Source organism: Camelus bactrianus, chromosome 7 (assembly GCF_048773025.1).
Source record: "Camelus bactrianus isolate YW-2024 breed Bactrian camel chromosome 7, ASM4877302v1, whole genome shotgun sequence".
Lineage (NCBI taxonomy): Eukaryota > Metazoa > Chordata > Mammalia > Artiodactyla > Camelidae > Camelus > Camelus bactrianus.
The window spans coordinates 74742457-74753944 of record NC_133545.1 but is presented as its reverse complement, the minus strand read 5'-3'; the positions used below and the strand labels follow the sequence as shown (position 1 = coordinate 74753944).

General features: G+C 40.6%; 1 protein-coding gene across 2 annotated transcripts in view; it reads left to right on the top strand.

The window, feature by feature from the left end:
- The first annotated feature begins 55 nt into the window (after window positions 1-55).
- Window positions 56-11488, top strand: part of NAPEPLD (N-acyl phosphatidylethanolamine phospholipase D) — an 89248-nt gene continuing 77815 nt past the window's right edge. The window contains exons 1-2 of one of the 2 annotated variants that reach the window (XM_074367617.1): window positions 56-208; window positions 7615-7719. The gene's annotated coding sequence lies outside the window, so the exon portion shown is untranslated. The remainder of the gene's footprint in view (window positions 209-7614; window positions 7720-11488) is intronic. The other variant, XM_010946656.3, reaches the window with a different exon arrangement.

Below are 11488 nucleotides of genomic sequence, written 5' to 3'. Positions count from 1 at the left end.
TGACCCGAGGTCGCAGACGAGAGGGCACGCCCCACCTAGAGGCGACGACGGGGATGCCACTCTAAGCGGTTGTGGAAGGAGTCGACCTGGACAAGTGGGGAGCCGTTTACCCTAAATAACACGGATTAGGGAGTCTGAAGAAGCACCTGACTTAGCAGTTACTTCGGTCGCCTACGACGTGCACCGCACAAATGTAGAGGAGTCAAAGGTAACCTGGTGCCACATATTATCCCATTTGTGGCAGAAACTATTTGGAAAAAGTGGTATAAGATCCATAACTCACTGTTCTTAGGGGAAGCATCCAGTGGGAGAGACGTGCTCGCGCGGAGAGGGGAGGGAAGCAAGTATCACTGTTGACCCCCGTTCTCTCACACCTTACAGTCTGGCTCATTCCATCCCACAGAAATTGTTCTTGGTGAAGCCACTAATTGTTGAAAGACGGATGCTTCACAGACCTTATCTTACAGTCCTATTGGCTGAATTTGACACGGCAAGTCTCAGTGAAATTTTTTTCTTCAGTATATCTTAAGAGCTCTTCCTCCTCTTCATAGTCCCTTCTTCTTCACCTTCTTGGACAGCTCTTTATTCACAGATCTCTTAGTGAAACTAAAATTAGCAAGCACTGTTCCATGGTGCCATCCTTATGCTCATTTTACAGATGTAGAAACTGAGGTAAAGTACTTTGCCCGAGGTCAAGATACTTTAATAACAGGCTGTCTGGCTCCAAAGTCTTTGCCCTTACATACCACACCATTTTCCCCTAAAAGTTAGTGTTTCCCGGGATTCTGGACCTGGGCCTGGGCCTCTTCGACTGCAGACTCACCCTGAGGATTTCCACTTTCACCTGAGGACTTTGCTGTCCGCCCAGCCAGGCCTTTCTCCTGAGCTGCAGGCACACTTAACCACTCAGTGACTACACAGCTACGCTTGAATATCCCATTGGCAACTTGATATCAGTTTGTCCAAAATGCACTTCCCTCTTGTCCTAAGTCTCTTCCTGTATATTCAATTCAAAATAGCCACTGTTACCTCCATTCACCAGACATCCAAACCAGAAACCCGAATTTCCTCCTCAGCTCCTCCTTTTTTCCACTCTCAATATCCAATTGATACACCCCTTTCCTTCCTCTTGAGTCTGCTCCAGCCCCACAGTCATAGTTTTTTGCCCAAGGGATCTTTTTAGAATGCAACTTTTTAGCATGGCAGTCCCATTATATCTCATTTTTTTTAAAAAAGACTCCAAATCCCACCATCCAAAAATTATCACCATTAACATTAGGGTACATTCCAGGCCTCTTTCTCTGCACATAAATGACTAGAAAGGTAGAATGGATGGATGCTTGAATGGATAGATAGCTATACTGATTGAATAGTTAATGGATATTCTTTAAGAGAATGGGATGATACAATAGATGCTATGTTTATTAAATAGCTCAAGTCAAAAACAGTAATAACATCATATGCTGATGAGGATGCAAAGAAACGAGATCTCTCCTGCATTGCTGGTGGGAATCTAAAATTCCAGAGTGATACAATCACACTGAAAAATAGTTTGACAGGTTTAAAAAAATTAAATATGTGCTTACCGTACAACCTGGTGATTGTACTCTTGGGCATTTATTCCAGAGAGGTGAAAATATCTACATGAATATTAACAACAACTTTATATTCATGATAGCAAAATACTGGAAACAATCCAAATGTCCTTCAGTAGGTAAGTGGTTAAACCAACTGTGGTGCATCCATACTATGGAATACTACTCAGCACTAAAAAGGAATGAACTCTTTTTTTGTTTGTTTGTTTGTTTTTTTAACATTTTTTATTGAGTTATAGTCATTTTACAATGTTGTGTCAAATTCCAGTGTAGATCACAATTTTTCAGTTATACATGAACATACATATATTCATTGTCACTTTTTTTTTTGCTGTGAGTGAACTTTTTTTTTAATGAAACTATAGTTTATTTACAATGTTGTGTTAATTTCTGGTGTACAACAGTGACTCAGATATATATTTTTTTTTTCTTCATATTCTATTCCATTATGGTTTTTATAGAACAGTGAATAAAGTTCCCTGTGCTATACAGTAGGACTTTGTTTATCTATTTTATATGTAGTGCTTTGTATCTGCTAATCCCAAACTCCTAAGTTATCCCTCCCCTACCCCCTTTCCGTTTTGGTAATCATAAATTTGTTTTCTATGTCTGTGAATTTGTTTCTGTTTTGTAAATAAGTTCATTTATATCATATTTTAGATTCCGCATATGAGGGATATCATATGGTATTTGTCTTTTTCTTTCTGACTTACATCACTTAGTATGATAATCTCTGGGTCCCTCCATGCTGCTGCGAATGGCATTATTTCATTCTTTTTTATGGCTGAGTAGTATTCCTGTGTGTGTGTGTGTGTGTGTGTGTGTGTGTGTGTGTGTGTGTGTGTGTATGCACACCACATCATTATCCATTCATCTGTCAATGGACATTGAGTTTGTTTCCATGTCGTGGCTATTGTAAATGGTGCTGCTATGAATATTGGGGTGCATATATCTTTTTGAATTAGAGTTTTTTCTAGATTTATGCCCAGGAGTAGAATTGCTAGATAATATGGCAACTCTATTTTAAATTTTTTAAGGAATCTCCATATGGTTTTCCATAATGGCTTCACCAATTTACATTGCCACCAACAGTGTAGGAAGTTTCCCTTTTCTCCACATCTGCTCCAGGTGAAGACTTGTAGACTTTTGAATGATGGCCATTCTAACTGGTGTGAGGTGATACCTCATTGTAGTTTTGATTTGCATTTCTCTAATTAGTGATGTTGAGCATCTTTTCATGTGCCTGTTGGCCATCTGTATGTCTTCTTAGAAGACACAGAAATGTCTGTAAAATGTCCACTTAGGTCTTCTGCCCATTTTTCTGGTTGTGTTGTTTGCTTTTTTGTTATCAAGTTGTATGAGCTATTTGTATATTTTGGAAACTAAGCCCTTATCAGTTGCATTGTTCACAAATATAAAAAGGAATGAATTCTTGATAAATGCAACAATGTGGGTGACCTCAAGAGAATTATGCCAGTCTTAAAATGTCGTATCATTTATGTCTTGAAATGACAAAATCACAGAGATGGAGGAGAGATTAGTGACTGCCAAGGGTTAAGGGGAGGAGGGGAGGAGGACAGAGAGAAGAAGGGGGTGAGTGTGGCTATAAAAGGGTAGGATGAGAGATTCTTGAGGTGATGGAACTGTTCTCTGTTGAAATGGTGATGGTAACACTAATCTACACATGTGATAAAATTTCATAGAATTAAATACACACAAATGAATGCATGTAAAACTGGCAAAATATGAAGGTCAGTTAATTATATCAGTGTTCGTTTCCTGGGTGTGCTATTGTATTGCAGTTATGAAAGATGCTACCACTGGGGCAAAACAGATAAAGGGTACATGAGAGCTCTCTGTATTATTTCTTAACTGTATGTGAACCTACAACTATCTCAAAATAAGAAGTTGAATTAAAGGGAAAACATGAGGTTACATTTCCAAAAAAATGTTTGTATCATGGGAGAGGAACAGTATGGGAAGAGTACTGCTTCTGACTACAAATCATCATGTATCGCAGTCACGCACTCACACACACACACACAGACATACCAGTCACAGAAGTTCTTATACAAATTGAAATAGGAAGGAAAATTCAGAATTGTTCATCTGAGCATAACTAATGAGGTAATAAAGGGAACTGCAAATGAATTGGAGCAAAAAACCTTTGCATGTTTCATAAAGCTTTCCTGATCCAGCCTTTTCTACAATGGCCCCTAATGAGGAGGGAGCGATTAGTGTGCTGTGAGATGTGTAATGTGACAGTTTTAGCAGCTCCCTGCATCCGGCTGTGATGCCAGCAGCCTTTGTGCTTAGTCTGGACTCACTGAAGTGCTTCAGCTTTATTTCCTTTTGGTTTTTGCCTTTTAATGGAGGTTACACTGAGTGGGAAGGAGGCCCCAGGTTGAATGTATAATCGTCATGGGAATAGAGGCCACAGTCAATCTCTGGGAATATAGCTTGTGGCCCCTAAGATGTCAAAGCCCTTCTTATGCACTTTTCTATGTTCTGGATATTACTGAGTTTGAGTGCGTGTGTGGATGTGTGCCTGTGTGTGTAATGCTTGTAGGTTAGCTGCTTTGTCCTTGAGGACAGAGGCAGAAGATGTAGGGCATTTTATACAAACAACTTCCCATCCTTCAAACTTCTGATTTGTGTTTATTAGCCAGGACTTAATCCAGTAATCAAGGGTAGTAGAAGGAAAGTAATTTCTAAAGGATCTAAACTCCCACTTACCCCCAGTCAGGCTACCATTTCTCTTCTATAGGAAACTCCAGCATTTATGATGCTAACATAATTTTATTTTCTGTCTTCCTCACCCTCACTTCCTCTTAGTCTAGATGACCCCAAATTTCGAGGATCTTTCAACACCCTGTGATTTTTCTTGGATTCTTAACTCATGAATTGCCTCCTCGTTGTGTTCTCCATTGGTCATCTGCTCAGTGATCCTGTACTCACACCGGACGGTTGTGCCCCTGGTCTCTAGTCACTCCACCAGCCCCGCTAGGGACTCTGTCTTTCCTGTAATGAAGACCGACTGTGCCTTCTAGACAAATATTCTGTTTTAGATGACTCCAGTGGTATCTTTTGGATAGACTTAAACTTGCTAAAGATCTTTAGGAGGACAGTCCAAGGGGCCTCATAGAGAAAGGATGAAGAAGACAGAGTCTAGGTTGTAATTTAATGTGGGGAAAGCTTCTATAAAGATCTCAAAACAAATTTGCAAGAGTATGAAATCACCTGGGTTGCAAGATGCTGTTGTTCAGATGTGGGTATGAGATTGTTAAAGAAGTAAGAAGTGAACCTATTTTCAACATTTGTTCAGTTATCTGGTATCTGAGAAAAGAACAGGCGATTCAAGAACTGCAAGAATGATGATTTGCCAATTAAGTAATTTCAGTTTTCAGGGGGAGAAGCCAGTCAAGTCAGTTTGATTATCTATCTACCTGGATCTTTTGTATGCATCCCTTTCTTCTTATCTCTGGCTGACTTCACCAAATTTGGGTAGAGATTGCTAACCTTGAAGTAGAAATTTAATAATAAAGGTATTTTTAAAAATTCCTGCCAAATCCATAAGCTGACATGAAACTTTTTTTCTGTTGATCTCTTTTTAATTTCAGTGTGTGGTAGGCAGAATTCTAAGATGACCCTCAATGACCCATGCCCTCATATAACCCCCTTCCCATGGAATCTCATTCCTGTGATTAGGTTACATTATATGACAAGGGTGAGGGAATTTTTCAGAGGGAATTAAAGTACCGAAAAAGTTGTGTGTAAGTTAACCAAATAGTCCTGGGTGGACTTCACCTAACCAGGTGAGCCCTTTGAAAGGGTCTAGTAGTAAGATAGTCTCCTATTGGCCTCAAAGAAGGAGGCAAGGAAATGAATTCTTCCAACAACCATGTGTCCTTGGAAGAGGACCCTGATCCTCAGATGACACCCCATCCCTGACTGACACGTTGAGTGTAGTCTTGTGAGACTCTGGAGTAGGGAGTTCAGGAAGGTTATGCTCGCCCTCCTAACCCACTGAACCTGTGTGATAATAGATGTATGTTGTTGAAAGTCCCTAAGTGTGTGTCAGCTTGTTATGCCACCGTAGAAAAGTCACTCAATTTACTCTCCAGAAGTTTGGCTAGCTGTTGTAGTGTGGCTGTTTTGTTACCTTGCTTTATTGTCAGTCTCTTTGAGTGTGCCCTACCAACTAGCAGGGATAGATGGAAAGAGAAGCACCCCTTAACCCCAGGCTCTAAGCCTGTGTTTTGCATATAATAGACAAAAAGGGAAAATAGTATAAATAAAAATGCTTACTGTGAGCTTCCATCAAGATGTAAAACTTTCCCCATCGCAGACAATTCATTACCAAAGTCTGTTGTTTCTATGTCCAAAATACCTCCTGAGTCCATCTTTCCCTTTCCATCCCCATTCCACTCTAGTGGAAACCACCATCCCTGGGAGCCCAGACAACTACAAACCAGCCTCCTAACTGGTTTCACAGCATCTCCCATTTCCCTCTTCCCACTCATTCCTAGGCAGTCCAAGTGTTACTGAAAGATCGTCCTCCGTCCCTGACGAACTGAATAACTTAGAGACAAGGTCTTGGAGCGTAGAAGAAAAGAGGCAGCTTTATTGCTTTGCCAGGCAAAGGGGACTCACAGCAGGCTGGTGCCTTCAGCATTGTGAACCCTTCTTAGGGTTGGGGCTTAGTGATTATATAGTAAGCAAATTGGGGCGTAAAATGGGATATTAATTAACAAAAGTTTCTGGTAAAGCTTCCTCCGAAATCTTGGCGTGTCTGTCCAGTGTCATGGGGCTGTCTGGTGGTCTGGAGGGTTATCAGCCCGTCTCATCAGGCACCAGGATGAACTTCAGAGGGTCTGGTCATTCTCCTGAGATTATCGTCCCATGACCCCTTTCCTGGGGGAATGACTGAAAATCCAAACATGATTGTAAATTTCAATTACCAGAGTAAGGTAAAACAAAAGGGGAAATCAATAGCTCTAACTCTAACAATGGGCCTGGGGCTGGGAGCAGTGTCCCATCAGTCAGATTTGCTGACCACTCTAAAAGCGAACAGTAAGTAAAAGGCCAAGAATTAGTTAGCCTAAGCACAGCGATTTTATTATTTCTCTTTCACAAGGAGCTATGAAAATACTGGGAGGAAGATGATGTCTCTTCTCCACTTAAAGCCTGTCAGTAGTTTCTCACTTTTTTAGGATAAAATCCAAAATGATCTGGGCTCTCCCCCAAATGATGTTGATCCACTTTCCTCTACAGCACAGTTCTTCCGTGCTGCTCACCTTCTTGTTTCCCTTCAGGCACATGTTGTCTCATGAGCCTGGAAGTCCCTTTCTTGGCTAACTCTTTACTCATCTTTCAAGTCCTAGCTCAAAAGTCACTCCCTCTGAAAAGCCTCCCCGAATGCTCTGTATCAGATGCCATTGATGCCCTGCCTTTATCACCTGTTCCCAGATAGCCAGATGGTGCACATCCCTTGACCACTGCTGTGGCCGCTGCTAACTGCTCCCACCTGCACCTTCCTCCAGAGCATTGCCTTTGGCTGATGGGAACTGCTTTCCTGAAAGATGCCTGGGAGGTTATTCTCCCCACAGAGGGCAACCTTAGCCTACTATTAATTGATACTGGAGTAAAACAGCTCAGTCCCCTTGCCTCTGATGGGACAAATTTGGTCCTGAAATTAAGCTTCAGAGCTCCCAGTGGGATCAGGCTGAGGTTAGAATCCTCCTGAACCCCCATCTTTGCCCAGATTCTCCCTCTGGCCTCACTGCTACTCTCACTCCCTTCCAGGTCTCCCCTGAGAGCGCTCTCTCAATGAGTCACTTGCACAAGCATCCTCACTGCAGGCTCTACTTCTAGAGAAATTGCCCTAAGATGCCCCCAGCAGAAATGATATTCCCCATGATTGTCGCACATACACCCTCTTTTCCTTCATTGCAGTTCTCAAAAATAGCCATTTTATATTTGTTTGTGGGTTGATTGACTGTGTCTGTTTTCCTAATAGCCATGACCCCCGAGGGTGGAGACGATGCCTGTTTTACCCACTTCTACGTCCCCCGCAGTAGCACCGTGTCCAGTACCGTGGGAGAGCTCCTACATTGTTGAACAGGTGAATGAATGTGAGACTTTGGTGTCTACCTTCAAGATGAGTGTAGCTGGCAGTGGATATAATGCATTCATTGTCCCTTGGACCATGACTTGGAAATTGTCTGGGGCTCCTTTATGTGTCTCTAAGTGGAAGCACTTAGAAAACTAGGCTTCATTCATTACATTCTTGCCTCTTGACGAGGGCGGAGGGAGAAAATAGAATGGCAAATGGTGGTATTTCTTTATTCACGTTAGAGTGATGAGGAAAACCGAGGGTCGGGGATTAGGCCACTTGCCACGGCACCATTTCGTGAGAGTGAAACTGTCTGAACTGTGAACCTAATCTAGGACTTTCTGACTCTAAAATCCATGCTTTCCTCCTTTTAGATTTTCTTTCTCTTTCAGCCTACTAACTTACTTAATTTATCTTGGACCAAATATAGGTAGAATTTTAAACATATGAAATTCTTTGAGTTAATGTCAAAACTAGATATAAATCTTGAAATCCTGTTAGTCTTAGGAACCCCCATTAGTCAATCTACAGTATTTTATTGAACAACTATGTGTTAAACATTGATCTCACCATGACTAAAAGAGAAATTAGGGATAATTTTTTTTAAATTGAGGTATAATTGATTTACACTATTGTGTTAGTATCATGTGTACAGTAAATTGATTCGGTTCCATATATTTTTTCAGATTTTTTCTCATTATAGTTTACTACAAGATAGTGAATATAGTTCCCTGTGCCAAACAGTAAATCTTTGTTGTTTATCTATTTTATGTATAATGGTATGTATCTTTTTTTATTTAATTTTTTTTTATATTTCTAATTGAAGTGTAGTCAGTTTACAACGTGTTAGTTTCTGGTACTCAGCATAATGATATGTATACATATATACTTATTTCTTTTCATATTCTTTTTAAATATAGGTTATTATAAGATATTAAATATAGTTCCTTGTGCTATACAGTAGGACCTCTACTATTTATCTCCTTTCATGTAGCAGTGTGTATCTGCAAATCCTGAACTCCCAGTTTATCCCTCCCCACCCCTTTCACTCTGGTAACCATAATTAGTGGTATGTATCTCTTACTCTCAAACTCCTGATTATCCCTCCCCCACTTTCTTTCCCCTTTGGTAACCTTAAGTTTGTTTTCTATGTCTGTGAGTCTGTTTCTGTTTTGTAAATAAGTTCACCTGTGTCATTTTTTTTTTAGATTCCACATATAAGTGATGTCATATGATATTTGTCTTTCTCTGTCTGACTTACTTCACTTAGTATGATAATCTGTAGGTCCAACCGTGTTCCTGCAAATGGCAGCTCCCTGCACAGCTCCAGCTCTCCCAGCACCCACAACACTGCCTTCTGCCCTTGCCCTTCCTCCTACTGTCGGTCCTGGGTGGTTCCTCATCCCTTTTTGGATCCCTTACGCTGCCCACAGCCCTGTAAATCATCTTGTCATTAAATTATCTATAAACTCTTTGCATAGAATTCTGTTTCCTGATACAGGGTCCTTTTTGAACCTGATGTTGGCAAAATATTAATCAGTTGATCTAAGAAAGAAATGGAAAATTTTATTTGAGCCAAACAGGGGATTATAATCTCAGAAAGCTCCGAGAACTGTTCTGCCCATTAGAAATCAAGGCATAGTTATTTAAGTATTTTGAGACAGAGGGCTATCCATTAAATAACGTATTGTTGACAGTTTACACAATCCAGATCTAAGTGTCATTGTGGCCCCTTACAAGATCAAGAAAGAATGTTCTGTTTTAAGGAGTTGTGTCATTGATGCTAGGAGAAGGTTGAGCAGGTATTTCTGACGATGGGGAGGTTTGGTCAACGCCTGATGCAGATACACGATGCACAGGAGAGGGGAGAGAGGAGGCCAAAGGACAAAGAAAACTTTGTGTTTAAATTTTTCTTGTCTTACCGTAAACTATGAATTTTATTTCACACTGAGATCCTACCATTTTAAGCCTTGATAGTTGCCCAGTCACTTTTTGAGGTATAACAAAATATAACAAAAGCTGGCTACCTAGGTGGTCAAACCATAACTGATCCCCCAAAGCTTTATAACAATAGTAATAAATTAGTGTTGAAAAGACAAAACACTTAAAAATCCCCCTTGTTCTACTGAGGCTACTTAGCCAGCATCAGTGTTTGTGATTCAGCCAGGAATGTTTAATAAAGATACATACAGAGTTTAAAGAGTGTTTCGATGGCTTCCGCCTGGAGGTTCTTTTCAGTTACTGAAGCAGCAGATAGGAACTGAAAAAAATAGAGCAAGCAAATAAGAGCAGAAAGATTTTATGTGAATTAAGCAATATTCTGCTTTATACATTTCTCATAATGTATATAAATAGTGTTTCCAACATGAGCATTTCTTGAATAGCTGTTCATTAGTGGGTTGTGAATTGCATTTTTTAATGTCTATAGGTTGTCCTCCAGCCAATTAAGTTGAAAATAGGGTTTTTTTCCCATGATTAATAGCTGGGCAGTAGTGTGAAGAGTCTTCAGGGCATTGAGATTGATGCTTTGTAATTTGAATTGTAAGGAAATCTGGCTTAAAGTACAACATAATGGCTGCAGATTGCAGTGTTCCTCATTAACAAAGCTCAGGCTTTTGAAATTGGTGATTTAGGATTTTCCTTCAGGGAGGATCAGGCTGCAATGTCTGTGCACAGTTTTGCTTCTAGACATTAGCTACTGAGAGCTTTAAAACACACACAAAAAGTAGGCCTGTCACTTTGTCTCAAATCAGGCTGCTCTAAAATAGCAAGACCTTTCTCAGACAGGAAAAGATAGTTTGAATAATTCATGAAATTCTTTCCCCACCTTAACAATAAAATGATAAGGGGAATGACAAACAAAATGATTCCTTTATTTGCAGCAAATAAATGGAAATTTCTTTGGGAAAATATATGCTATACATAGATATGCACATGTATGAATATGTGTATGTGTGTATATGTGTGTGTGTGTGTGTGTATACAGGAAACTGAGTCCCCCTAGAACAAGTTCCCATGCGAGTTTATGACTAACCTCTCTATCCAAAACTTTATTCTTTTTCTTGTCCTGTCCCTGTTTCCCTCAGGATTGAGGAATATTAAAGAAAGGGGGGTTTGAAACTGAGCCGGACCCTGAGGGGCCCTGCTGGGTACCAAAGACCCTTAGTATCTCTCATTTCTTATTTGTAGAAAAAGGCTTTAGTCTCCTAAGCCTTCCCTGAGTTCCAAAGAGCAGGTACAAACAGGTACTAATTTGGGAATTGACGGAATGCGGAAACCAAGGAAAAGCAGTTAAATAAGAAAAGTAATAACAATAGCTCAGCCATAAAACAGAGTCCTAGTTCCTCCTCAAGGGACATATGTAACAATCTGATACAAACCTTTAAGGCGTTCTGCAGGAACCCCAGGTGGAGGATGGGAGAATGGTGACTACACCGCAAGCACTTAAGACCTCAGGCTGGTTGGAACCAGATGGTTGATGATTTCTGCAACATCACCCTGTTTCCTCACCACCAACCAATCAGAAGAAAGTCATGCACCCTGCAGCCCTTACCCAAAATATTGCCTTTAAAAATCCTTCCCTGAAAGCCATCAGTGAGTTTGGGTCTTTTGAACATGAGTCGCCCATACTCCTTGCTTGGTGCCCTGAAATAAAGCTGTACTTTTTCTTCACCACAACTTGGTGTCAGTAAATTGACTTTGCTGCACGGTGGGCCAGCAGAGCCAGGTTTGGTTCAGCCACGTGTATACACGCAGATGCTTTGTCATCTGCAACTCC